This window comes from Haliaeetus albicilla, chromosome 4, assembly GCF_947461875.1.
Source record: "Haliaeetus albicilla chromosome 4, bHalAlb1.1, whole genome shotgun sequence".
NCBI classification, from domain to species: domain Eukaryota; kingdom Metazoa; phylum Chordata; class Aves; order Accipitriformes; family Accipitridae; genus Haliaeetus; species Haliaeetus albicilla.
Genome location: NC_091486.1, coordinates 54714978 through 54738555, shown reverse-complemented (window position 1 = coordinate 54738555; position 23578 = coordinate 54714978). Strand labels below are relative to the sequence as shown.

Below are 23578 nucleotides of genomic sequence, written 5' to 3'. Positions count from 1 at the left end.
CAACAGCGAGCAAGACAAAGGGACAGACAGAGAAACAGAAAGTAGGAAGAAGAGAGATAGGAAGGCAGGGACACAGCGCGGCACGTACAGGCGCAGAGACGAAAAGAACGCCAGGGGAACAGGCCAGAGAAATTGGGAGGCAGGGAAAGAGGCGGATGCAGATCAGGACAAGGAGATGGAAAAGGAAAAAACAGCGACTGGCTGCAGGACAAAGACGGGGATGGGGGCGGGGGGGGAGAGGGAGAGGGAGCAGGACAAGAACGCAAAGAGAAAAAGAAAGGGGGGCAGTCGAATGAGAGAGAGAGAGAGAGGAAGGGGGGGAGGAAGAGGGAGCAGGACAAGAGAAGAGACAGAAGAGAGGAGGCACAGGGAAGCAAAATAAAAAAAAAAAAAAAGAGAAACCAAACGTCACAGCAGCATGAGAAAGCGAGGGGGTCAGGAGAGGGGGAGGGAGGGACCGGGAGGCACAAGAGGAGCGACAGGGCCCCGAGGGCCCAGGACTCACCACAGCTCTCGCTCTTGGAGCTGCCAGGAGACCTTGCCAGTTCAGACGCTTCTTTCTCCTTCTCTCCTCCCTTCCTCTTCTGTAACTCCAGTCGCTTGGCTGTCCTCCACATAACGGAACACGCGAGCGCCTCACAGCTCTTACGAGATGAGGCCTCCTAGACACGTAGCCTCGCTCGCTCGCTCACTATGTGGCCGTACCGCGCTGCTGGTCATGCATACAGACCCTGGCGGTCTAACCTGCTGTGGACTACGAGGCGGGATCCTCCCACACCCAGAGAGGCAGGTTCTCTCTTGCCTGCAGCGGGAGGCAGCTGCCAGCCAGATGGCCTGCCGTTTCTTCTTCTTTACCTTTCTGTGGCCTCTCCAGCTTCAGCAGCTCCCGTCCACAGCCAGTAAGCGCTCCGCCTGTCCCTCTGTGCTCCCGTGCCGCGAGGAGAGGGAGGCCAGGCAGAGACAGCCCACGCAAGCCTGAGGCTGCTGCAGTCAACGGCATCCCCGGGGACGAACGGACAACCGCACTCACAGCGTGACCTCTGGGAGAGGGAAAGAGGCAGCAGCCACCCTTATTACCGTAGCTCGACCCTGGCCGGAGCCCCTCCTTCCGCAGGGGCTTCCGCAGACGCCGCTCGTTCCCCGCGCCGCTGCTAACGGCACCCACGTTCAGGGAGACTCGAGAACATCGCAGGGCCAGCTTGCTGCCCTCACGACAGGGCTCGGGGGCTGCCTGCGGCTACAGCACAGGCAGGCTTCAGGGGAGGGGCTGGAGCTGGGGGCAGCCGCACGGGCCGAGCGAAGGCGCCGGGGGAGCTCCGGCGACTCGGGGAGGCGCCCGCTGGCCGCGCCTGGGGGGTGCCCGCCTCCGTCCCCTCTTCCCTTCTATCGGCTCTCGGGGAACTGCCGGGCGCTGCCCTGGCCCGGCTCGCCTCCGGCGGACCGGGAGCCTGCCGCGGCGGCCGCTTCGCAGCTTCCCGTCCCGCCAGCCCCGCGCGGCCAGCGGGCAGGAGGCACCCCCCGCCCCCGCCGGAGGGGATCGCTCGCCTCACCCGCGGTCCCGGCGCTCGCGCGCTGCCGCCGAGACCCGCGCCCTGCGCGCCACCACGCTGCTCCCAGGGACCGCGCGTGCGCCGGAGGGGTCAGAGCCGGCGAAGGAACGCCGGGCTGCCCCACGCGCAGGACGGCGCATGCGCCCGGGAGGCGCGGCCGCACGGCTGGTCGGGGAGCGGGCGCAGCGGGAAGCCCGCGGAAAACCACACGAAACCGGTAACGCTCCTGCGTCTGACCTTGTCGGACTCCGGGGGCCGCGGCGGCAGCGAGGACTACGCCGCGCCCGAGAGCCACGCTGCCGCCCGGCCGCCGAGTCCGCGAAAACTACAGCTCCCGGCATGCCCCGGGAGGCAGCCTGCCCTGCTGCCGGACCCCGAGGGGACGCCACTTCCGTTTCCGCCCACCCCCACGCCGGCGCAGCCGCAGTTCCCGCCGAGCCCCCAGCGCCGCTCCGGGCAGCTCCGGCGCGCTTTCGCCGCCCGGCTCCGGCACGGCGCGGCACCCCCCGCCGCCGCTTCGGCACGGCGCGGCCCCGATGCCGCTCCGTGCGTCCCACACGGACCCCGCCGTCCTCCTCGGGGCTTTCCCCGGAACCCGCCGGCCGACTGCGCAGCCCCGCCACGGGGCCCGGTGAGCACCCCCCCGCGCGCACGTGCTCCCAGCCGCCCTGTGAGCCCCCCCCCCCCCTCGCGCGCGCTCCCAGCCACCCTGTGAGCCCCCCCCCCCGCGCATGTGCTCCCAGCCCCCCTGTGAGCCCCCAGGGCTCGGCCTCGGCACCGGCGGCCCCCACCCCCCCCGGGCCACCCCCGCCCCCGACGTTCGCGGCCCGAGGGGCGCCCGGCCCCGCTCACCTTCTCCCGAGGGGCAGCCGCACCCCGGCCGCCGCTCCGCTCCTGCCTGGGCTCCCACCGGCCCCGCCCCGGCCCCTCCCCCGGCAGCCCCCCCTGGCCAGGGAGGGGCCGTCCCCATCAGCCTCACTGCCCGCACCTGCGGCTCCTCCAGCCCCGGCCCGCAGCTGTGGTACCCAAATCCGGAACAAAACTCCTCGACACCAATGTGAACTTAAGCAGCAGGCACTTCCTTGATTGAATGAAAGATGTCAAGAGTCAGCTGATTGGGAAGAGCTGTTAACTGGGGTCAAAATACAGATTTTAATACCCCTCTTATTTTAGTTCTAAGACTTGGCCATTGCCAGGTATCATCTTTTCCATTTACCCAGGTCCACCAGCGAGGCCACAAGGGAGATTTCTTCCAGAGAGAGGATAGAGTTATTAAGTCTAAAAGTCCACGATTTGCCTTTCTCCTTCATGAAAAGGTGAGTGGATCATATATCGTCACTAGTCACCCAAACAGTTAAGCCTGAACTTTTCACCTGTCCTTTAATACAGTCAACTCCAAGCTAAATTTTTTCCGTTTGGTCCCGAAGAGGGGACCAAAGATCATGTCAAATATTATTATACTTTCTACAAATACATCCCCATCTTAGAGCTTTAGCTACTAGAGAAAGTCTTTGGAGTTTGGGGTCAGAAGAGCTGCAAGTATAAACCTTCATTCAGCTCTGTTTAGGAGGTGTGATTTTTCTCTGGTTGTCTAAACCAGTCTAAATTTCCATAGATGGTCCCGACTCTGGGTGGCTCGAACAAGGATCCTGGAACTCCAGTAAATTCTAGACATCGTTTTATATTTTAAATATGATCCAAAGTTCCTTTTTGCACTTGTCTCTACGGTTTTGGCAACTGACAGCCCCAAGGGCTGCTTGTACAAGTTTCTCCCGAAGGGCGATTAAATGAATTCTTTTGTCCATGAGGTGGATGGTTTGGTAATGTTATAATTCACAACGCTGTAATTCCTTCTTTCAAATTAAAAAAAAATAAAATTGCCTTTTAAATCCATCCCATTTAATTTGCTAAAATGATTCTCATTGTTCTGCATCTTTTCTCAAGTTTTGGTTAAATTCAATGTCAGTATTCTCCACGGAACTAGATTTTCATCTGACTTTGGAATCGGAAGGCAGGCTGTTACTGAGGTTAAATTTTGTGTCTTTACAAAACTTTGAATCAGTTACAAAACTAGATTTTTTTTTTTTAATCCAAATTACAAAAACGGTTAATCTCAAGATTAATAGCTCAAACAATAATTGTTTCATTTTGTTTATCTCATGTTTAGAACCCCTCAAAAAAAATGCATACGCCCTCTAAACACACAAAAAGATTATTGCCCTCGACAATATTCCTAAGAGCAACCCCAATATTATCAACTTTACACAGCTGTTTTCCCAAACAGATAACGTGAAACTTACTTATAGATTTTCAGTTTGAAAGGGCCAGTTTCTTTAGACTTCCGGTTTCTTGTTGGTGCTTTCTTTATTCTTGAATAATGAAGCCAAGGTTCTTCTCCCAGACCTTTACTGCTATAAGGGTTGTTAAAATGACTCGAGACGGTCCTTTCCGCTTCTCAGTGATTTTATAGATATTCAATCTCCTGGTCGGAAGGGATGCGCTGCTACGTCCAGTTCTAAGGGTCCAGCTGTGGAGACATACTGACAAAGCTCTTGAAAAGAATTGCTTAAAGAAATCATAACACCTTTTAAAAACATATCTCCAAAGGCACTCAAGATACTCAGAACATAGGACTCTTGATATGGTCTTTCATACAACATTTCATAATGACTTAAATTTTCTTTCTCTCCTGGCTATACTCTGATTCTTAATAGAGCCATGGGTAATGCTTTAACCCATGTGAGGAGTGAGGTTTCCTGACAAATTTTACTCGACTGTTGCTTAAGGGTATAGTTCATTCTCAATCTCTCTCTCTCTCTCCGCCCCCCTCTCTCTGCCCCCCCCCCCGGCCCCCCCACTTGCTTGTGGTCTATATGGGGTGTGATAGTCTCAATCTATAGATAATACTTTGCTCAACTTGTCTCACAATCTTTGCTATAAAATGAGGGCCATTGTCAGATGACATTCCTACAGGCACCCCATATTTTGGTATTATCTCTTTGAGCAAGACTTTGAGTACTTCCCTTGCTTTGTTGGTGCGACAAGGGAAAGCCTCGGGCCACCCAGTAAAGATAGCAACTAAAACTAGGATAGATCCTTCTTTTCAAGGCAATTCTATGAAATCAATTTGCTAATATTCTCCTAAAAATTTTCCTTATTTCATAATCCCAAAGATGATCTTAGTACTGATTCGGGGATATTTTTAGATATAAATTTCACATCCGCTTCTAATTGTTTAAACAATCTTTGACATATTTCACTTTCTGTTCCCCAGTATACTTTGTGATGTTCAGCTCGGGCAATTTCTCTTATTATTGTGGGTGGGACTATTATTTGACCTGTCGGTGTTACAGCCTATCCTGTTTCATTTTGTTAGCCTGCGATCTAATAATTAATTCTTCATCTTTTTCGTTATAATTTGGAGTTTCTTTAGGCAATTTTATACTTTTCTCTGGAACTAGTGCTAGGATGCCTTTTTCCGCAGCCTCTTTAGCAGCTTTATCAGCCAGTCGGTTACCTGCGTTCGGACCGGTCTTACCTAACTGATGTGCTTTACAGTGCATTATCGTGACTGCTGTTGGTTTTTGAATGGTTTCTAACAATTTCGGTGTTTGTTCTGCGTGCTGAATGGTGGTTCCTCGTGCAGATAACGGTCCTCTTTCTCTCCGTATCGCTCCATGTGCACGTACTACTCCAAAAGCGTACTTTGAGTCTGTCCAAGTGTTGACTCGCTTTCCTTGACTTGGTTCCAGAGCTCGAAGAAGAGCTATCGATTCAGCCTTTTGGGCAGATATCGTCGAAGGCAAAGTTGGCAACGCAATTACCTCCTCGGTAGTTACTGTCTGTCTTGATAAACGTTTTCCTTCACAGACGGAACCGCTTCCGTCGGCATATGGTTCCCAATCTGTTTCTTCTAGCGGCACATCTCAGAGATCCAGTCAGCTGGAGTAAACTCTTTCGATTGTCTGCAAGCAGTCACGTTCCAGTTCTCCTTTAACTTGATCAGTTGTTGAAAACGCAACAGGGTTAACGGCGGTAGTAGTTTTTAGGTAAACATCATCTTGTTCCAGCAACGCCACTTGGTATTTCAGCATCCTGCTAGGGGATAACCAATGCCCCCCTTTCTGTTTTAGCACAACAGTTATCGTATGGGAAACGTACAGTAATCCTTTGTCCTCTAATCCTTTGTCCTCAGGTGAACTTACGAGCTTCCTGGATCAGTAGCACAGTTGCAGCGACGGCTCTCGGACGACCAGAGCATCCCAGACTCACATTACCTAATCGCTTCGAGAAGTAGGCCACAGCTCGCCCACTTGGCCCTAAATATTGCGCCAGGATACCCAGAGCTATACCTTTTCTTTCATGAGCAAAAAGTTCAAGTGTCTTTGTGAGATCTGGCAGGCCTAGGGCTGGCACCCCGATTACAGCCTGTTTCCATTCTTGGAAAGTAGCTTTCTCGGCATCGGTACGATCCGTTGTTTGAGGTTTTGAGCTGCTCCTATAAAGGTCGGGCCAGCAAGCCACAATTTATAATCTACAGGTGACACCACTCAACCATTCCCGGAAATGCTCGTCATTCATTTTTTTAGTCTTAGGTTCGGGGAGACGACAAATTGCCTCTTTTCTCTCAGTTCCCAATTGTCTCTGTCCTTTTAGGATTTTAAAACTCATTTAAATAAGTTTCTTCTTTCTGGGTTATCTGGTTTTTTTCTTTTGACACTCGATATCCACTGATTCCCCAAAAGTTCAAAAAGTTAATAGTTAACTTTGTGCATCGTTCTTCCGTCTCAGCTACACTTAACAGATCATCCATATATTTCAGCAAGATTTCTTGATTATTTTCTTTCTGCCAAATCCCTACTTCTCGTGCCAATTGACTTCCAAACACGGTAAGACTATTCTTAAAGCCTTGAGGCAAGACTGTCCACGTATATTGTGGTTTTTCTCCCAGTCTCAGGATTTTCCCATTCCAAAGCAAAAAACTCTTGACTATCAGGATCCAAGGGAATATGGAAAAAGGCATCTTTTCCCTCTAACACTGTGAACCATTCTTGTTTCTCCGTTAGGGTTGTTAACAAAGCATAAGGATTTGCTACTACCGGATGAATATCTTGTACTATTTGATTTATTGCTCTGAGGAGGTCTTGAACTAATCTATCATCTTTTTCATTAGCCTTTTAACAGGCGAGATGGGGGTGTTATATCTGGATTCACATTCTATTAACAATTTGTATCTTAAAAATTTTTGTATTACCATTACTAACCCTTTCCGACTTTCCGGTTTTAGGGGGTATCGTTTAATTCTTACCGGATTCGATCCTGGCTTTAAATCAACTCTCACAGGTTCTGCTTTTTGGATTTACCGGGAGCTTCCCAGTCCAGACGATTGGAATTACAGCATTATACTTTGACTGGTATAATCTTCCGCTGTCGGTAAGCGTCCTGTTAACAACAAAGCCACTGCTTCGATACGTTTAGTTTCTGGAATTAAAGTTTTAATCTCTCCATTTTTAAATTTAATTTCTGCCTCTAAGTTCTCAGATAGATCTCTCCTTAACAGGATTTTAGGAGAATTTGGCACATAACAAAAACTGCTGAGTGACCCGTTGCTTTCCTAATTTCATTGTTAAAGATTTAAAGAAGGGTCTAGTTTCTCGTTCACTTGTTGCACCGACACCACCAATTTCTTCAAAACTTAACTCTCCCTCTAAGGTATTTAAAACTGAAAAGGTGACCCGAGTGTCAATTCAAATTCAATTTTCTGTTCTCCCAGTTTAGCTGTAACCAGAGGTTCTGCTGGGAGACTCCCCTCCGGTCCCCGTCAGATACGTTCACTTAAAAAGAACAAATCTACATATGGCACTTTATTCCATTTACTCTCTCTCCTACAAAACAACAGGAACTGCAATATAATATGGTAACTCCAAGTTCTGTTTGTTTACCATTTTTCCTGCAATTCACCCCAACGTGCCAATAAACGTCCCAACGGTGATGTTTTTGGTAACTTTTCTTCAGCAGTTCTATTTCCTGCACTCTTATTCTTAAACAATTTTGCTAATGCCATTATACTTATATACATTCAAGTACCAAATACCAAACAAATGCAAATGACAATTGTCCCAAATAATACACAAAGTCCAACCCAGCAATAGCTTTCGCTTATGACTTACGGGCAGACGCCTAGGCTTCCGCTGCAGACGGGTACCCTCCAAGCCCCAACCCTGCGAAGCTTTCGCCGCGCCTCACGGGCAGGCTTTCCAAACCAATTCCAAAGAAGCAGCGCCTTACCTTTTTTCCAGGCAACGCTGCGAGGAGCTTTGCGAGTCGAGGGTGATGGTTCTCCCCGAGAATACCTCGGTGCCGGCCGGAGTTCGATCGACGCTCGATCTCGTCCGGTCTCACTCGCAAGGTCCCATCTGGGTCGCCGAAACCGTTACCGAAATCCGGAATAAAACTCCTTAACACCAACGTGAAGTTAAGAAGCAGGCACTTTGTTTATCGCAGTGCTGGGGACACGGGGGATCGCTCCTCCAAAGGCGTGTCCCGCTTAGTATCAAAATCCATCCGTTTTTACAGGCTTTTCTTGTCAGGTCATTGTTACCTAAGCTCCTTCCGTAAAAATGCATACTCTGCTCGTTCTTAAATTTAACCTTTATAATGATCGGTCCTTTGATTATATAACCTTATCAATGTTCTTATTTAAAAACAATCATTGGCCAGTTACACTTAGCTCTGCTGACTGGAATCTTCGATACTCAAATCGAGATGGGAAGGGTAAGGGGGTTTCCAAGCAGCAAACTGGTGTCCATGACGGTTTCCTTAGTTTCCTGAAACAGAACGTAGAAAAACCAGTAACTTCCTGGTGAGGTTTCTAGGGTTAGCTATTTCAAACTTTAACAATATTAAGGTTCCTAGAGTCACGCGTAACACAGTTCCTAAAGTTTCTATGGCTACGTTTCAAACTTAACGATCCTATACGTTATGCTTCACAATTTTACTTCTTAATCAAACCTAACTCTTCTATGTGATTAAATTTTGATTTCTTTACCAGAATATTTGCAACAGCTGGAGCCCAGCAGGAACCGGGGGGTGGGGGTGGGGGGGCACGGCCCGACCCCCCCCAGAGCCTCACCTCCTCCTCCCCTGGGCTCCCTCACGGCCCCTCGCCTCGTGCAAAGGGAGCGCAAACACAGCCCGGAGGGCAAAGGGGACGGGCGGCCAGCGTTTATTCAGTCAGTCGCGTGCCTATCGAGTCCTGCCAGCGAGTCTGCTCCGGGTCTCGGGGCGCCCCCCGGCGCTCCCTCTGCCCCTCGGGCACCTCTGATAGCCTATTCCCATACATTCTGTATGGCACATCTAAATATTGGGATGGTTTTAATATTTTGTACCAGCTGTGGAAACTGGTTTGCTGCTAGGTGACTGCAAAAGTGAGATTTGGTAAATAATTATTAGAAATCTTATAGTAACACTACGATTGAAACAATAGACAGAAGTATAGCCAAGCAATTGACTAGCAGAGGTAGGTACTCCTAAGTTTTGCAGTTCTTTGCTCTTGTGACTAGATGTTCCTGTACGCTAGATGAGAACAATGCTGAAACTGACCACATGTGATTGAAACTGCGTTAAGCTTCAAGATCAAAGAACAAGGACAAGAATAAAGACTTCAGGGACAGCCAGCAAGAACTTCAAATGGGTCGGTGGTTGCAAAAGCAGCCCTTCGTCTCAAATGGATCCTTCACTGCGCGTGATCGGATGTAGGCAGTACTACGATAATCGGTTGCCATCGTTTTTACGTATATGTATACTAATCTGATTAACATGCAATTAGTTATTCTGTATAACCTGTTTGTGCTAAAGCTGTGGCATGCACGCTAGGTGCAACTATCCCCCGTGCATCCAGCGCTGCAATGAAGAATGCCTGCTTTCCAAAACTCCAAAACGAGTCTTAGGGAGTTTCTTCGACCGGCTTTTCAGTATCAGGGGTACAAGGGAGGAAAGGAAAAAAAAAAAAAAAAAGGCAGCGGTGTGGGAAAGAGAGGGGCCCAGGGGAGGGGCAGGGAGGGACCAGAACGCGGAAGAGGGGAGACAGGGCCCCGAGGGCCCGGGGCTCGCCACAGCTCTTGTTCTTGGCACTGCCAGGAGAATTTGCCAGTTCAGACGCTTCTTTCTGCTCCTCTCCCGCTCCCCTCCTCTTCTGTAACTCCGGCGGCGCGGCCGTCCTCCCCCTAGGAGAACACGCGTCTCATAGGTCTTGCAGGACGAGGCCTCCTAGGCACGGAGCCTCGCTCGCTCGCACGCTACGTGGCCGTACGGCACCGTCGGTGCTGGGTACGGACCCTGCGGTGCACCTGGGCGGTCTGGCCTGCTGCGGACTACGAAGAGGGATCCTTCCACACGCGGAGAGGCAGGCTCTCTCTTGCCTGCAGCGGGGGGCAGCTGCTGGCCGGCCAGCCTTCCATTTCTTCTTCTCTACCTTTCTGTGGCCTCTCCAGCTTCAGCCGCAGCAGCTCCTGCCCGCAGCCGGTCAGCGCCCCGCCTGTCCCTTTGTGCTCCCGCGCCGCGAGGAGAGGGAGGCCAGGCAGAGGCAGCCCGTGCAAGCTTTCCTCTCCGGCGGCGTTTCCTCACCGGGAGGAAGCAACGAGCGCGGCGGCACCTGCCGCCGGTGCCGCACTGCCGTTACCGTCGGACGGCACGTGCAGGACAGCGGCAGCCCCGCGCCGTCGCAGCCTCCGAGCTGCAGTACCGAACATTGGCCGCGAGGTGGCAGCGGCGAGCGCTTGGCACAAGGCGCCGGCGCGCATGGGCGGCAGCCCAGCTGCAGTACCGAAGTCTGTTCAATAGGTGGCGGAAGAGAGCGCTGGCGAAACGCGCCGCCACCGCGCATGCGCGGCTCCGAGCCGCTGTCCCGCGTTTTGGCTGCTAGGCAACAGCAGGAGGGCGGCAAAAGGCGCCACCGCGCATGCGCGGCTCCCGACCGCCAGGGCCGCGTTTTGGTTGCCAGGCGACAGCAGGCGCGCCGTAAACCGCGCCGCCGCGCATGCGCGGTTGCCGAGGCGCCGTGTCGCGCTTTGGTTGCCAGGCAACAGTGGCCAGTGTCGTAAACGCGCCAGCGCACATGCGCCGTTGCCGAGCAGCCGTAACGCGTTTTGGTTGCTAGGCAACAGCGGCCAGCGCCGTAAACCGGGCCGCCGCGCATGCGCCCTTGCCGAGGCGTCGTGTCGCGCTTCGGTTGCCAGGCAACAGCGGCCAGCGCCGTAAAAGTCGAACCACGCGTGCGCAGTTGCCCAGCTGCCGTAACGAGTTTTGGCTGCTAGGCAACAGGAGGAGCGCCGTACACCGCGCCGACGCCCACGCGCCGTTGCCGAGGCGCCGTGTCGCAACTCGGCTGCCAGGCAACAGCGGCGACCGCCGTAAAAGGCGCAGCGCGCATGCGCCCTTGCCGAGATGCCGTAACGCCTCCCGGCTGCCCGGCAACAGCTGGAGCCCGCCGCGCATGCGCCCCTCCCCAACGCCAGTTCCCACCTTCGGTCACCGGGCAGCAGCATCCGCATCCCCGTAACGATCCTCTTCTGAGCAGCAGCTGGATGAGGGATGACTGACAGCTCAGCCCAGTAGAGACCAGCCACAGGCGGCAACTACTTACTGGGGGCACAGGGCTTACGTTGCCCTGCCCTTTCCCCACTCGCAGCCCGGGCAGTCACCTCCATCGCCCCCGTTCCAAAAAGCACCCGACTGGCTGGAGCGTTTACAGCAGTCAAGTGCAAACAACAGACAACTCGGGTGGTCGCTTCTGTCCCTGCCCCCCCACCCCATTATCTAGAGAGGAGAAGCAGCACAGGGACCTGCAAACGGCAGGGGGGGTGGTCCCCTGGAGCAAGCCCCAGGGACTGCTGTATCCCTCTGCATGTGGCATCAGGGTTGCGGGAGTGAAAGCAGCCAGTCAACAGCTGCTGGCGAGAGATTTAAAAAAAAAAAAAAAAAAACATAACGCCTGGTTCAGGTGACAGCCTGGAGGCAGGCCACAAGAGACCCAAAGCTGCTCTGTGCCAGAGGGGCAGCTCTGTCCAGCAGGAAACGCCGCGTCCCAGCGCACCAGATGCGAGCGGCCCACCTGCAAGCGAGCGATACCCTGGTGACCCTGGGGCTCGGTTGGGGTGGGCGCACCTTTCCTCACCTCCGTGCTATCGGAACTCTGCTCTCCTAATCCTGCACGCACGCAAGGCTTCTTGTGCGGGGCTTGTCTCTGATCGAAGAGACGCTGCACGGTGTTACTTACCGCCCCGCCCTCCGGCGTGCAAAGTAATCAGACCTGAAGCAGGGAAAGCAAAGAGGCGTGTCGGGATATTAGTAGTCCTCAGCAGACGACCGTAGAGCCCTCGAGGTTCCATCTTTGCTCCCTACAGGAGCGTGGCTCCGCACTCCTTGCCGCTCCCGCCAGCGAGCGTCACAATTGCCCTTTGCTGCCTGCAACACGCAGTACCTGCACGGCCCCAGTACTACTGCTGCTTACAGAGCGAGAGGCGCTCACTATGAAGCGGCAATGAAGAACAAGGACGGCCCGTCAAGATGGCAGGAGGAACATAGAGAGCCTCCAGCATTAGCCAGGCAGGGCTTGCAACTCATCTCGTGTCGTGAGCCGGCAACGAAGCCCCACGCGACCGCTCACTCGCTCCCCCGCCCCCAGTGGGTCGGGGAGACAATCGGAAGGGCGAAAGTGAGAAAACTCGTGGCTTGAAACGAAAACAGTTTAATCATTAAAAAGAAACAACAACAACTTGTAAGGAAAAGAAGAACAAAAATGACGGAGAATGGGGCGCAGGCAGCATGCCAGGGGTCTGGAGCCTGACAGATGACGGGGGCGGGGGGGTGGAATATGGAGGAGGGAAAGGAAGCGGTGGCGGGGGGGGCAGGAGACAGGAGAGCAGGGGATGCGGGGGGAAACAACTCGCGTGGGTTAAAAACTCGCATGGGTGAAGGGGGCGGGCTGCAGCAGCGGGGGGCATACGGGGGAGAAACACACGCCGGGGGGAGGGTAGGTGAGGGTACAAAGGTGCATGGGGGGACACGGGTGGGGATGACCTACCCCAGGGAGTCCACCCAGGATGATCCACAGCAGGTAACTCACCTGGGATAACCCGCAACAGAGCATCCACACCAGATCATCCACACTGGGAGGACCCCCAGCAATGCCCCTCAAACTGCCTGTGCTTCACCCCCAATCTTCCCCAAACTGGGGAGTTTTTTGCTTTTTCAAAATACTCAGTTTGGGGTGTGTTTCAGTGCTTTTCCACAACATAAAGAGGGGTGATCTTTTGGTTGTGGTTTTGTGCATGAAAATGGGGTGGGTTTTTCGCTTTCCGGCTGCACAAAAATCCAGGCGGATTTGGCTTTCCCAGGAGTCCCAAATTCGTTTGGTTTTTTCCGTTGCAGACCCAGAATCAGGGGGTTTGGGGTTGTCCTGGTTTCGGCTGGAATAAAGTTCATTTTCTTCTGAGTAGCTGGTACAGGGCCATTTTGGAGTTAGGATGAGAATAATGTTGACAACACACCGATGCTTTAGTTGTTGCTAAGCAGTGTTTATACTAAGTCAAGGACCTTCCAGCTTCTCGTACCACCCTGCCAGCAGAGGCTGGGGGTGCACAAGAAGAGTCGCTGAGCTAAAGGAGGATTCCAGGTAAACAGGTCAGCTCGAAATACACCACCTCCTTTAAAAGTTAAGAGCGATTTGAACACTTAAAATCAGCATTTAGGCTTATTGATACCATTTTGAACACCTTCTTAGCATACAAGTAAACACTCTTGCCGGTGTCGGAAAAGGTCTCCTCCCTTCCTTACAGCACTGCTGCAGGGAGATAACCCTGGGAGGCTGCGGGACGAGGTCGTACACAATCAGAATCTAGGCTTACGGATCCACCGCAACAGCTACAGCCCTTGCGCTGCTGCTGCTTTGCATCTTGCTTGTTTGGTGAATAAAGCTGAAAGCGAAGTGGAAAACTTCAAAGAGCAAAATGAAAAATAAAGAATAAATCTCAATAATTCACTTTACACTAAAAAGGTGTGCCCACGTTTATATACACCCAATAAAAATACTTATACTATAAAAGTATTTGATTTTCCTTTTCCATTACCTTAACTTGCACAGCTCTGAATTCATACCATTAAATTATCTCTCTCCAAAGTACACAGTTATACTGTGACTAGGGGTTTCTCTGTGTGTTACCTAATGAGGAGGGACAACCTGGCCAGCTGAGCTGCCCGAGAGAGGTGCTACTGAACTGCCAGGGAAACGCACCATTGAAAGCCAGACAGAAAGAAAGTACTTCAGAGCACTCCGTCAAAACATCAGGAAAAAAACCCCATAACATTCAGTTGCCTCTCTTTTTAAACATTTAGAAAAATACCTAACTGCTTGCATACACCTAACAAATCATATACTACAGCTATTTGGCAGTTGCAGTTTAAACAATGCAAGTCAGTTTGTAAAATCCCCAGTGCTGCAATACCTCAGGCTACCAAAAAGGACTGGCGGGTTTCCTAATGCTTTTGGCAGTACTGAAGCATGCAGAGCAACACGTTTTCATGTTATCTCGACTGTTACAACTGAGAAACCAAAGACCAGTGATGCCATCAACTTTAGGAAGATGGGCGGTGCTTGGGTCTTTGGAAGGAAGTTGACTTTTTTTTTTTCTTCCTTGTTTTAAAGAGAGTGAAAAGTCTTGTTACTGATGACTTCTACTGTCAAGTCGATCACCTCTGAAGAGCCACTCTGATGGGAAGTTCATAAACCAAAATTTCTTTGAGTGAGAAAGACTTCCATTTTGGAAAATCTCTTTCCAACCGAAGTCAAAATTACACACTGTAGGTTAAAGGAAAAAAAAAACATTACTGAAGCAGTAACTCATCAAAAACACCTCAGGACTCACTGTCACTAGTTACAAGGCTGCTAACGCTTCCTGGGAAAGCCTGGAAAACACACAGATGCGACGCTCGTTTGTCCTGTTTTGTCCACCTCTCTTCTTTGACCTTGATCGCTTTTAGTACAGATGCTAATTATCTCAGTAACGTTTTTGAGTACTACTATATTTTAAAAAACTCATTGACTGTAAAAGCAAGATATTTTTAAAAACTCATTGACTGTAAAAGCATAAAGGTTTTATCATGAAAACAAAGTCTGTTTCTTCTGAACAGCTGAACTCTTATGAACAGTTTCTTCCCTCTTTTAGTACAAAATTATTTTCACAGTATCATTTACTAGCAAGCACGCAGCAACAGAAGATTATGCTTTCAGGAAGAGAAAATAAACTGAGGGAAGTAAACTTTGTATAGGTGTAACATGCTCCGGAACAGAACTTATTTTTAGTATTTGTGTTAAAATATTTCACGTAAAAAAAAGTAGAAGGAGAGTTGGCGCACTCTCAACGTTAAAGTCCATACCGCAAGTACCTTTGGAAAAATGCAGACACACATCGTAGGCGTACCTCGTACTTGCAGGCCACTACGGAATCCTTCCATCTGTCTCGTACCGTCACCGCAGAAGAAAGGGCAACCACGGCGAAACGGTGCCAGCTGACATCCAGCTGAGAGAAGAAAAAAAAACATTAGCACAAAGCTGGGTAGGAATCCAAAGCTGCCCTTTTTTTTATTTTTGTGAAGGTTTGTGAAGACAGTACGGCTGAGCGGAGGAAAAAGTATTTTTGCGTCATCTTCGGTACAGTTGTTGACACAGGCCACTAGCGCTTTTGCATTTTTCAGACAACCGTGCCTTTTTTTTTTTCTTCCCTTTCTTTTTTGACTCATTGGCAACTTTACTTTCACTAGAACTCACTTTCCTCGATACACGCAGGTGACAGACATGGAGACCTACATACATTTTCTCAAGCCTTAGTATAGCCGAGGCTTCATCACCCTACACGTCCCAAGTTCAGCATTTTTGCTAAAGAGCACAGCAACACATCTGTCCTTGTGAACTGCCTCGTTGCAAAAAAGGAATCTTTTTTTCCAGGCCGTTGCTCCAAACGGTCAAGATCTTTTAAAACCGCAGGTGTGCCACCAAACCCGCTCAGGGTCCCTCCTAGCTTTTGACCGCCCTGAGATTTAACAGGCACACGCTCCATTCCGTCTTCCAACAGCAAAAATACGTTAACGCTCTCGGACCCAGAGCGCAACCCTACGGATGTCCACACACACGCCCTGCCGTTTTGATGAGGAACCACCGAGCACCCCTGCGAGCACAGCTGCACGTGCCAGATCGGTTTCCGCTCCGCCACGAGTTACCGGTTTCCGTGAACGTAGTTTCTGACGCTTTAAACCGAAAACCGTATCTCGACGCTTCGCCACGGTAGAAACGACCCATCGCTAGAACGCTACAAAAACACAGTAACACCAATTGCAAAACCACAGCAGCAACAGCTCCAGAAATATTTAGACCAGGAACAAGGGAGAAAAATAAAACAGCTTCATCTCACGCACAGGGGAGCGGCAGGCAGAGAAAAGGGTCGGCATTCTGAGCCCTTACAGAAACGGGCATTCTCCTTCCATTTCTCAGCCCGTCCGTTAAGGTCTAAATACCGCAACGCTACTACGGCAACGGCGAGAGCAGGGCACAGCAGCCCTGCCGCTGGACTTGCCATTGACCCATGCTATTTTCGTAGCAGGACGCGTGCGCAGAGGGAAACAGTTTGCCACACACAACCCTGAACTTCCTGAGAATTTACGTTTACCAAAAAAAGCCATTTGGAACATATTGCCAAACAACATTCGGCAATAAAGCTTTGATGCGTTTGACACACGCAAGTTTCTGGTCACTTGCTATTTGCTTCCTGTTGCTGCTACTGTTCTTTCTTCAGAAATTCTACTTGTAGCCAAGTTATTCACTACTGGTTCACGCATTTGCCTTCCTGGTATTACCAGCACGTTCACAGAGGCAAGTAACTTAATTGCTCTTCTACAATTATCCAAACGACAATTACAGCCATGAAAGAGAAGGAGAGGTCAGGCAGCAGAAGAGCTCTGCAGGCTGGCACCAGTCAATACTGCACTCTCTAAAATCAAACAACAACAAAACAAAACCGTGACCTTGTAGCCTTCTTTTTTTTTTTTTTCCCCTTCTTCTTTCAGAGCTCATCCCTGCCTCAGCATTTTGTCTTGTCAGAACATGAAGCGCAGGTGATCCGTACCCTGACGACTTCTGCCTGTGATGAATGCCTGTTCAGAAATAGTCCAGATCTGCAAGACTGGTGTCATTTTTATGGTTTTAATCATCATAACTCAAATTTTATTTACTCACGCATTTGTGAGGAAACTAATTAACTTTTAGACACCGCCTCTCCTTTTCTGGGGGGGTGGGGGGGTGGAAGTGTGTTAGAGACTGAAAAACATTACGATTCAGAGCTCCCAACCACGAGGGAGCGGTGGAAAAATCAACGAAAGCAAAGACCAACAGCAGCAACATCAACTGAAAGTTGGCTTTCATTCCGATCACGTACTTAAGCGACTCTCCAAGTCTATGCCTCGGTCCTAGGAATGACTAGGCCCTTTTTGGAAGGACAAACTTTTTTACTTAAAAGTCCTAGACTGAAGACTCCGCTGAACGGAATGGAGATGATTGTGCCACGGGACAACATGCCATCAACACTCTTAAGGGGGGGGGGGGGGCGGCGGCGGGGGGAAAGAAAAAATCAAATAAAAATCAAGTTTAAGTACCAGTTCCCATCATGTTTCACTCATTACATTTCTACTGGCATCTAGGTGCTCAAAAATGAACTACAGGGACACCACATATTCCTAAAAATTCAGTTATACATAAAAAAAGTAAAAGGCTATTTCCAACTTACCCATAAAATCAGTAGGAACAGAGAGAAGAGAAACACTCGACCCTGAAGAAGCTAACAGGCAGCTCTGAATTTACCAGACAGGAAATTTCATTCTTTCCCCTGAAACAAAAACATATCAAGGGACCAGTTCAGGAACAGGGCACGATCTATTAACAGCAATTTTTCCATCAGCTTTTCTGCACTAGCAGCAAATTTGCCTTCTCTGTGGGTTTAACGTGGAGCATCTGTAGTGCCCTCGAACTCGCAAGTGTTTCTCTCTGCTCCCCCCCCAGCCCGATACGTGCGATTACCTCAGCAGCAAGCGGAATTGACCACGCAGGATTTTCTTCGTGTGACGCGGAAGGTGACACTGGGAGAAGAGGAGACAAAGAAATGAACCTGCTTATCACACCCAGCCAACGGTGAAAAGACAGGGGAGGATTCTGCCGGAAGGGCTCTGCACCCCAGGAGCTCCCGCCGGCCGGTTTCTCTCCCCTTTGCCCGGTACCGAGGGGACGACGACACCTCGCCCGCGCCCCCTCGCAGGGGGGGCTGCCCCAGGAGAGACGGGGGACCCCCACCTCGCTTCTGCCCGCGGGAACGGACCGGGAGAGACCCTCCACGCAGAGAGAGGAGCGTGGCGTGGATTGCATCCCCGACGGAAGAGGCCGGCCTCTCCGCTGGCAGAAGGACAACTCACCTCCCTGCTGCTCGGAGCGGCTTGCTGCGGACAGCCCTGCCTGCGCCCGGCCGCTCTTCCGCCGTGCTGGGAGCGCAGTCCGGCCGACGGACGCTCCAGCAAAAAGACGCTCCAGCTCGTTACAGCGGCAGGTACTCTTGCCTCTGGCTAACGCACGCTCCAGACAGCGGACACCCCGCCTCGTTCCAGCTTGCTACAGTTCTGGCTCCTCGAAGCCCCAGCTCCGCACTGAAGCTCCGGCTGATTTCAGCTGCTTCTCCTTACAAGCTCCAGCTATGTGCAACGGTCTGGGCTTTCCATAAGGTTGTATACCAACTGCTCTCAAAACCGGAGCATTAGGATTAAACATCGGAGTTACGCGCCGAATAAATATTCGTTAGTTCGGGAAATTAATTACTTAACAACTATTCTGAGCAGCGCAGAAAGAAGAGCTGGACTCAAAGAGGGCACGTGGGGTCTCAAAAGCGCCCTTCCCCCCACAGACCATCGCAGATGTTGAGTTCGGCCTGCTGCGCGCCGGCCTTCCGAACTTTGGCGTCCGACACAACCAGACCCCCGTCTCCGGGGAGGGTCCACGCACCCTGCCCGCCCCCCGCTTCCCCCCGCAGCCCCCAACACCCTCCCACCCGCCTGCAAAACCAGCCAAGCCAGCTCCCGCTTTTGGCCCCCACACCAGCTGACTCGGGGCCCACTTGGGAGCCAAAAAACCCGGCTGCTGAGCCCGTTCTCAAGGCCCAAACACGCAGGGCCGGACCTCTGTTTCTGGGCCCAAAGCTGGGCAGCTCGGTCTGTTTCCGAGCCCCCACACCAGCCACGCGAGCCTGTTGTCAAGCCCCAGGAACAGAAAACTTGTTCTCCATTTCTGACCCTGCAGTGCCCACGGGTGACGCCGAGCGTAGCCACCCCACAGCCCTGCACCCCTGGGGCCCCACACACAGTTTCGGGGAGTGCTCGGGACCTGCGGAGGGCCCGGCCCCACGCCTCTGCCGGGCAGCCCCAGCACAGACAGGGCGTCGCTTCACGATTGCCTTTTCAGGCTTTATTTCCCCGCCATCACCGGCACGGCCAGGCCCCCACCCCAAACCCCCCAGCCGAAGCACCCCCGCGGGCAGCCGGGCCCAGCCACCCAGAAAGCAAGAAAACCAAAGAGGGAACAAGACAGAGAACGTGCGGAAAGGCAAAGAGAAGGACACAGAAACGGAGGGAGCGCGAGAGCGATAGGGAGCAGGACAGAGAGATGAAGCAAGAAAGGAAAGAAGGACGGGAGGCAGAACCAAGGGAAAGAGAGACAAGGACGGGGAGCAGGACAAAGGGACGGAAGAGAAAAAAAAATTAGCGACGGGCTGCAGGACAGAGATGAAGGGATTGAATAGACTAGACACAGGGAGCATGACAGAAGGACAGAGAGGAGACAGACAAAAGGGACAAAGAGCAGGCCAGCATCGGAGGGGAAAAAAACCAACTGCGATGGGCAGTGGGAGAGAGATATGGAAAAAAGAAAAAAAATACCGAGGAACAGAAAAAAGAAAGAAGCGACAGCTAGCTGGACAGGCGGACACAGTTAGAAAGGGCGGGAGAGGGAACGGGGCAGAGAAAGACAGACAGAAAAAGTAGCGAAAGAAAGCAAGGCAGAGGGACAGCAAGGCGGGGTGGGGGGGAAGGGACAGGGGTCTGGACAGAGATGGAGAAATAAGCAGCAGGGACAGAGGAAAAGGGACAGAAAGAGGGACAGGGAACATGGCAGAGAAGGAAAAATCAGGACAGCGGCAGGACGGATATAAAAAACTGGGACGGTCCTCAGGACAGAGAGGAATACGAATACGAGCAGGGAGCAGGACAAAGGGATACAGCGAGAAACGACGGGACAGGAAGCAAGACAGAGCGACAGACAAGAACAATGACAACGAGAGAGAGCGAGAAAGACAGAGACCGTGAGAAGCACAGGGGGGTGGGGAATTTGGAAAGAGAGGTATCATGAGCCCTGCAGAGAGAGGGAGGGTGAATAAAAAAGGGGCAGGAAGCAGCACAAAGGGTCACAGAGAGTAAGAGGTGACCAGGAAGGAGGACGGGGACAGCGAGATCCAGAATGACAAAAATAAACAGCAACAGCGAGCAAGACAAAGGGATAGACAGAGACACAGAAAGTAGGAAGAAGAGAGATAGGAAGGCAGGGACACAGAGCAGCACGTAGAGGCGTAGAGAGGAAAAGAACGCCAGGGAACAGGCCAGAGAAATTGGGAGGCGGGGAAAGAGGCGGATGCAGATCAGGACAAGGAGATGGAAAAGGAAAAAACAGCAACTGGCTGCAGGACAAAGACGGGGTGGGGGCGGGGGGGGGAGAGGAAGAGGGAGCAGGACAAGAACGCAGAGAGAAAAAGAAAGGGGGGCAGTCGAACAAGAGAGAGAGAGAAAGGGGGAGAGGAAGAGGGAGCAGGACAAGACAATAGACAGAAGAGGAGAGGTACAGGGAAGCAAAATAAAAAACAAGAAAAAAAAAACCCAAACGTCACAGCAGCATGAGAAAGCGAGGGGGCCAGGAGAGGGGGAGGGAGGGACCGGGACGCACAAGAGGAGCAACAGGGCCCCGAGGGCCCAGGACTCACCACAGCTCTCGCTCTTGGAGCTGCCAGGAGGCCTTGCCAGCTCAGATGCTTCTTTCTCCTTCTCTCCTCCCTTCCTCTTCTGTAACTCCTCCACTCGCTTGGCTGTCCTCCACATAACGGAACACGCGAGCGCCTCGCAGCTCTTACAAGGTGAGGCCTCCTAGACACGTAGCCTCGCTCGCTCACTATGTGGCCGTACCGCGCTGCTGGTCATGCATACAGACCCTGGCGGTCTGACCTGCTGTGGACTACGAGGCGGGATCCTCCCACACCCAGAGAGGCAGGCTCTCTCTTGCCTGCAGCGGGAGGCAGCTGCCAGCCAGACGGCCTTCCGTTTCTTCTTCTTTACCTTTCTGTGGCCTCTCCAGCTTCAGCAGCTCCCGTCCACAGCCAGCAAGCGCTCCGCCTGTCCCTCTGTGCTCCCGCGCCGCAAGGAGAGGGAGGCCGGGCAGAGACAGCCCACGCGAGCCTGAGGCTGCTGCAGTCAACGGCATCCCCAGGGGACGAACGGACAACCGCACTCACAGCGTGGCCTCTGGCAGAGGGAAAGAGGCAGCAGCGACCGTTATTACCGTAGCTCGACCCTGGCCGGAGCCCCTCCTTCCGCAGGGGCTTCCGCAGACGCCGCTCGTTCCCCGCGCCGCTGCTAACGGCACCCACGTTCAGGGAGACTCGAGAACATCGCAGGGCCAGCTTGCTGCCCTCACGACAGGGCTCGGGGGCTGCCTGCGGCCACAGCGCAGGCTTCAGGGGAGGGGCTGGAGCTGGGGGCAGCCGCACGGGCCGAGCGGGGCCGGGGGAGGCGCCGGGAAGGCGCCCGCTGGCCGCGCCTGGGGGGTGCCTGCCTCCGTCCCCTCTTCCCTTCTATCGGCTCTCGGAGAACTCCCCGACGCTGCCCTGGCCCGGCTCGCCTCCGGCGGACCGGGAGCCTGCCGCGGCGGCCGCTTCGCGGCTTCCCGTCCCGCCAGTCCCGGGCGGCCAGCGGGCAGGAGGCACCCCCCGCCCCCGCCCCAGGGGATCGCTCGCCTCACCCGCGGTCTCGGCGCTCGCCCGCTGCCGCCGAGACCCGCGCCCTGCGCGCCACCGACGCCACGCTGCTCCCGGGGACCGCGCATGCGCCGGACGGGCCGGAGCCGGCGAGCGAACGCCGGGCTGCGCCACGCGCAGGACGGCGCATGCGCCCGGGAGGCGCGGCCGCACGGCTGGTCGGGGAGCGGGCGCAGCGGGAAGCCCGCGGAAAACCACGCGAAACCGGCAACGCTCCTGGGTCTGACCTGGTCGGACTCCGGGAGCCGCGGCGGCAGCGAGGACTACGCCGCACCCGATCGCCACGCTGGTGCCCGGCCGCCGAGTCCGCCAAAACTACAGCTCCCGGCATGCCCCGGGAGGCAGCCTGCCCTGCTGCCGGACCCCGAGGGGACGCCGCTTCCGTTTCCGCCCACCCCCACGCCGGCGCAGCCGCAGTCCCCGCCGAGCCCCCAGCGCCGCTCCGGACGGCTCCAGCGCGCTCCCGCCGCCGCCCCGGCACGCCGCGGCCCCCCCCGCCCGGCTCCAGCTTCGGGCAGCGCCCGCCGCCGCCGCCCCGGCACGCCGCGGCCCCCCCCCGCCCGGCTCCAGCTTCGGGCAGGGCACGGCGCGGCCCCCCCCGCCCGGCTCCAGCTTCGGGCAGCCCTCGCCGCCGCCGCCGCCGCCCCGTGCGTCCGACACGGACCCCGCCGTCCTCCTCGGGGCTTTCCCCGGGACCCGTCGGGGTAATGCGCAGCCCTACCACGGGGCCCGGCCCCCCCCCCGCCCACGTGCTCCCAGCCCCCCTGTGAGCCCCCAGCCGCCCCCCGCCTCGGCACCGGCGGCCCCCACCTCCCCCGGGCCACCCCCGCCCCCGACGTTCGCGGCCCGAGGGGCGCCCGGCCCCGCTCACCTTCTCCCGAGGGGCAGCCGCAGCCCGGCCACCGCTCCGCTCCTGCCTGGGCTCCCACCGGCCCCGCCCCGGCCCCTCCCCCGGCAGCCCCCCCTGGCCAGGGAGGGGCCGTCCCCATCAGCCTCACTGCCCGCACCTGCGGCTCCTCCAGCCCCGGCCCGCAGCTGTGGTACCCAAATCCGGAACAAAACTCCTCGACACCAATGTGAACTTAAGCAGCAGGCACTTCCCTGATTGAATGAAAGATGTCAAGAGTCATCTGAGTTGGAAGAGGTGTTAACTGGGGTCGAAATACAGATTTTAATACCCCTCTTATTTTAGTTCTAAGACTTGGCCATTGCCAGGTATCATCTTTTCTATTTACCCAGGTCCACCAGCGAGGCCACAAGGGAGATTTCTTCCAGAGAGAGGACAGAGTTATTAAGTCTAAAGTCCATGATTTGCTTTTCTCCTTCATGAGAAGGTGAGTGGAGCATATATCATCACTAGTCACCCAAACAGTTAACCCTAAACTTTTCACCTGTCCTTTAATACAGTCAACTCCAAGCTAAATTTTTTCCGTTATTAAGAGGGGACCAAAGATCATGTCAAATATTATTATACTTTCTACAAATACATCCCCATCTTAGAGCTTTAGCTACTAGAGAAAGTCTTTGGAGTTTGGGGTCAGAAGAGCTGCAAGTATAAACCTTCATTCAGCTCTGTTTAGGATGTGTGATTTTTCTCTGGTTGTCTAAACCAGTCTAAATTTCCATAGATGGTCCCGACTCTGGGTGGCTCGAACAAGGATCCTGGAACTCCAGTAAATTCTAGACATCGTTTTATATTTTAAATATGATCCAAAGTTCCTTTTTGCACTTGTCTCTACGGTTTTGGCAACTGACAGCCCCAAGGGCTGCTTGTACAAGTTTCTCCCGAAGGGCGATTAAATGAATTCTTTTGTCCATGAGGTGGATGGTTTGGTAATGTTATAATTCACAACGCTGTAATTCCTT

General features: G+C 53.5%; 1 long non-coding RNA gene across 1 annotated transcript; it reads right to left on the bottom strand.

The window, feature by feature from the left end:
* Window positions 1–14666: 14666 nt before the first annotated feature.
* On the bottom strand, window positions 14667–17662 carry LOC138685245 (uncharacterized). Its single transcript, XR_011324533.1, has 3 exons — window positions 17384–17662; window positions 17036–17185; window positions 14667–15127 (listed from the first exon to the last, which is right to left on the bottom strand). It is a non-coding gene; the product is annotated as an uncharacterized lncRNA (long non-coding RNA).
* Between the last annotated feature and the right edge of the window lie 5916 nt (window positions 17663–23578).